Source organism: Scardinius erythrophthalmus (genome assembly GCF_964197995.2).
Source record: "Scardinius erythrophthalmus genome assembly, chromosome: 10".
Lineage (NCBI taxonomy): Eukaryota > Metazoa > Chordata > Actinopteri > Cypriniformes > Leuciscidae > Scardinius > Scardinius erythrophthalmus.
Genome location: NC_138230.1, coordinates 7084899 through 7089601, shown reverse-complemented (window position 1 = coordinate 7089601; position 4703 = coordinate 7084899).

Genomic DNA, 4703 nt, shown 5'->3' with positions numbered 1-4703 from the left:
GTTTCAGGTTGAAGGGGAAAAACACTCGTCCGCCGGTCGACTCGCTCGCTTTTCCTCATGCAACGCTGAAACAAAACGCGTTTTTTTGTTGTTTTTTGTTTTTTGTTAGTATCGTTCCTCTTCGGTAATGCCGAGATTCGGATGCCAGCACAGGGTTACGGCAGACCCTCGAGCCCCTGAATGCGCTTGTGTTGATGAAGCGCGACGCCTCGATGCTTTCGGGAGAAATGCAACTTCAGCACTGGACAGCTCCCGCTCGGCGGCACGCATTCAGAACTGGACAGCTTCACTCCTCTCTCTTTCTCTCTCTCTCTCTCTCTTTAGCTCCTCTGGGACCCTTCACGACGATCGTATCTTCCAGGTTCGAGTCTAAACTAACTAGTCCTCTAGTTTCCGTGCTGCTTTTCTTCCCCTAAAGACACAGAAAGGACAGTGAAACAGCTGAGTCTGCGTCAGCCTGTTCGCTCTCCTCTCTCCTGCTTTAACTCCCAGCTGTTCCGTCTGAAGGCGTCGGGCTTTCTGAAGTCTGTTGATCAGCTGTTGGGATTTATATGGCTGCGATCAGGTGGGAAATGAAGATGGAAGTACTTAATTTAATCCATAAAAAAAATCTCCCGGGACCAACATTGAACTGGATGACTTAATGACGCTGTGAGACGTCCACGCCTTCGCCAGATTTTTTCTTTTTTTATTCTTTCGAAGCCTGAAATAAAACAGAAGGGTTTATTTACATCACAAATCCGTTCAGTTTTCATAAAACACAAAAACAAACATGTTTTTATACATGAACGCATGTATTTATATTATACTTTAAATGTAACCAGCTTTTTAAAAAAAAAAAAATATATATATACATATGTTTAAATTATTAAGGTTGCATAAAATAAAATAAATAAAGTCTTGCTTGCAAATGTTAATACTCAATTTGGGAAGATTTTGTTGTTTTGCATTACGTTTGCTGCGTTCAGAATCTGCCCTCCCGCGCTGCGTTTTCGCTCGCTTCTTTTGACGCAAACCGCTGAATTAACTACTGGATGTGGCCTCAGGCTTTCAGGTCATTCTTTTACATCACGGTCTATAAACCAATGGCTTTCTTTTCATGCAAATCACACGAATTGGGTACCAGAAGGTCCGTTTCCTCAATGATTCCAGTAGGAGCCATATGTCCGCAATTAACGCGGATCCTGGAGCTGTAGTACACACTGTTGTCTGACATCGTGTTCTCATTGTTCACTCCTTCAATGGGACGAATAAGGACGTCCCGCAGTAGGATTGCCATTTTACAAACATTCAGACACGGAAAGAAAGCGTTATCGTGATCGATGCTGCTTTGCACATGTTCGCTTTCTCATTTAGGGATGAGCACAAGCATTGCAATGTCTATGTATTCTTCGCATCTGATAGATGATCTTTAAAACAAATGTTTGGAAAATTGTAAAAATTCGGTCAAATAATGAGAAAATTGCACTGTGCCATTTAGAAATAAATTAATATAATTAAATACATATATGGATGTATTATGCCTTCAGAAAGGCACAATGACGCTACAAGCCCAAGGTCGAGAAACTAAAATAAAGAGAATTTAATGCTGATATATTTAACAAAACAAATCGACTAAAAAGAAACTTGTCCTTGAAAAGTAAAAAAAAAAAGAAGGGGAAATCCAATAACCTGTGGATGCAACTTTAAGGCATTTTTAATAAAACACTCTCAACTACAATCTAAAAAGATATAGGGATTACAGACAAAATGCAATCTGTATATATATATATATATATATATATATATATATATATATATATATATATATATATATATATATATATATATATATATATATATATATATATATATCAAAGGACAAAATGAATACACAGAGAAGGGGACAGCCCCAAAACATCTCCCATTTAATGAAGAATGGACACAAATATTTAGCCTATATTTTGCACCTGTAAATGAGGGACAATGGCTCTTGTCGTGTAGAATGGCTTCATGTGCATGCATGTGTGTGTAACAGTTTCACCAGCATGCAGTGAGTATGTAGGACACTGTTGCACAGCCGTTGACATTCCCAAGCGCGCATCAGCCCACGGCGACCTGACGCGTTTATGTGGGAGAAGGACGTTCCCGGGAAGTGCTGACATCAGCTGGAAAAACACAGGCGAAAATATTCAAGTGCGCCTCATTTGCATAATAATAGTCTACGGTGTGTTGAGACACACCGAACAAACGTCTCGTCGGAGTTGAAATCAAAAGAACTTCATTGACATTTAATTCTCACGTACGCAGTTTTCAATGAGACCGATTCGAATCAGTTCACAAGCCACTTCTGGAGCAGGCTGTGAAGGACATGTGGAAGGTCAAAGGAGGATAAACGCACTGTATACTTCTGTACTTTAACCTTAAAATGTACACTTTTTTGTCATATTCAGCTTCTTTTCATTTGATGTTCCTTACGGTGTCTTTGAACTATCTAAATAGGTTTAGTTTAGCTATTTTTATATTTAAAGGGAGCTTAGTTTTTAACATTTTAACATCTTTATTTTCCTGTACATACAGGCAATGTTATGAACATATGTTCAGATACAGATTTAGTGAGAAAGTTGCAAGCTGTCAAACCTGACCCTATAAAAGAAAACTTTTGAAATTATTAAAAATAAATCGTTTTAATGCATTAATTATTTTTTCTAGATAAGGATATTCAGGATGTCAGGAAATGTAGGTTTTGTTAGATTTAGCTATATAGCAATCTTACGTGTGCACAAGAATCTGAATTAGCATTAAAATGAATTTTCATTGGCAAAACACTGGTGTTATAAAGAATACGCATCTGATTGCACTTTGGTATGTGTTCTAGGGTTAAAACATCTGGTTTGCACTCTTAAAGGGATAGATCACCCCCAAAAACATCATTTACTCACCGTCACGTCATCCCAAACCTGTATGACTTTTAAACATGAGCATGAATGACATGAGGGTGAAGTAAATGAAGAGAGACGCTACATCTCTTTAAGAAGCTCTCGACTGTAAAAATAGTCAAGTATCCTAAATGATTTTAACTTAAGCTTTTATTCAAGTCAACTCATGATTTAATTAAATAGCTCTTTAAAGGTCCCATAATGTCAAAAATGAAATTTCCTTGCTTTTTTCATGATAACAGAGGTCTAAGGGCGATGTAACTACCAAAACAGTCAATCCACAGACACATGCACGCAGCCTGCATAAAGTAGCTGTGCATTTTCACGAGCCGTTGTGACTTCCGTATAAATGTGATGTCAGAACAACTCTACATCAGTCTCACCCCGAGCACTGCCCACCGTCGCTCACTCCTTTCGCCCACCTCCAGACAACATCTGCTGATCGAGCAACAACAACACGGAAACATGTCGAGAAAATGCTGTTCAGTCGATGGATGTAGAGACCTGCACGAGTGTGCGGCGCTGGCAGTAAGGTAACGTTACTCGTGTGTGTGAGCGGGTTGCGGGAGAATAAACCGATTCAAAAATAGAAATATCTAAAAATAAAACATCTAAAAACAAATAAATTGTTACTCATATGTTGCACAAAAGCAACGAGAAGAAATAAAACTAAATAAAAAACGAGTTTCTATTTATATAACATGTTTGCAGTGTTGAGCAATGTAGCCAATCACAGACATGTATGTTGATTTCTTGAACGCAATGGCCAATGAGATGCATTTAAGATCGAATCCACTCACACCTGTTCAGTGCTGAATTCTGCATGCTGGCAAATCCTCTGATTATAACAGACGAAGTGTTGACATTATGAAAGATTATATGTGCAGTCAGCTTCATTGATGATAATAGAGCTTTGTGAGATCATGATGAACTGAGATATCAGCTTTGCGCTATTTCTGTCATGCCAAACCATGCATGCAGTAGCCTATGCTTGCTTTATGTTAAACTAACAGTGGTTTTTGAATGTTTATGCTTTATTAACAAATAATGTATCACTATCATTACAGGTGTTTTATTTCCCTTACTTGTGAGCATCACCAAGCCACCGCAGACTACAGCATACATGACCCTAGTCACCTGTGATTGGCCTGGCCATGCGTCACTTACAAAACAACAGGCCAATCAGAAGAGAGACTCATGACTATTAATTAGACAGGCCAAAATCGACCTGTTCTTGGCAGAGCTCCTGAGAAAGGAGCTGTAAAAATACATTGAGATGGTTTTTGGTAGTTATACCGCAAATATATATTCTTAAGGGCATCAAAACCTAGAATAAAACTTCAGAAAGGTGTACAATATGGGACCTTTAAGGTCAAGTCACACCAGCACTTTTTACAGAGACAGAGTAAAAGAACATCAGATGGATGGATGAAGCCATCATATACCGCTGAAAAGCTGACAAAAGAAAAAAATAAGGTTAAACTCACAGATTCAGACAATACAGGAAAGTGTCAAAGTCTATTTCCACAGTCATGCGTTCATACAATCACAAGTTATTGCACCATCTATCTCTCTTACCGAAGGAAATGTGGTCGCGCGCACACACACACACACACACTTCTGCAGAGCGGTGCTCTTGTTCTCGTGAGGGTGTGTGTCGACGAAGACCTGATGCCCCTTTGCATCTGCCACGGCCGGCCGGTGACATTGATGGACAGATTCAGGTTTAGCAGCTGCACACTTTCTCTCTCGCTCCAATTACAGGATCATATAGAAAATCTGCAA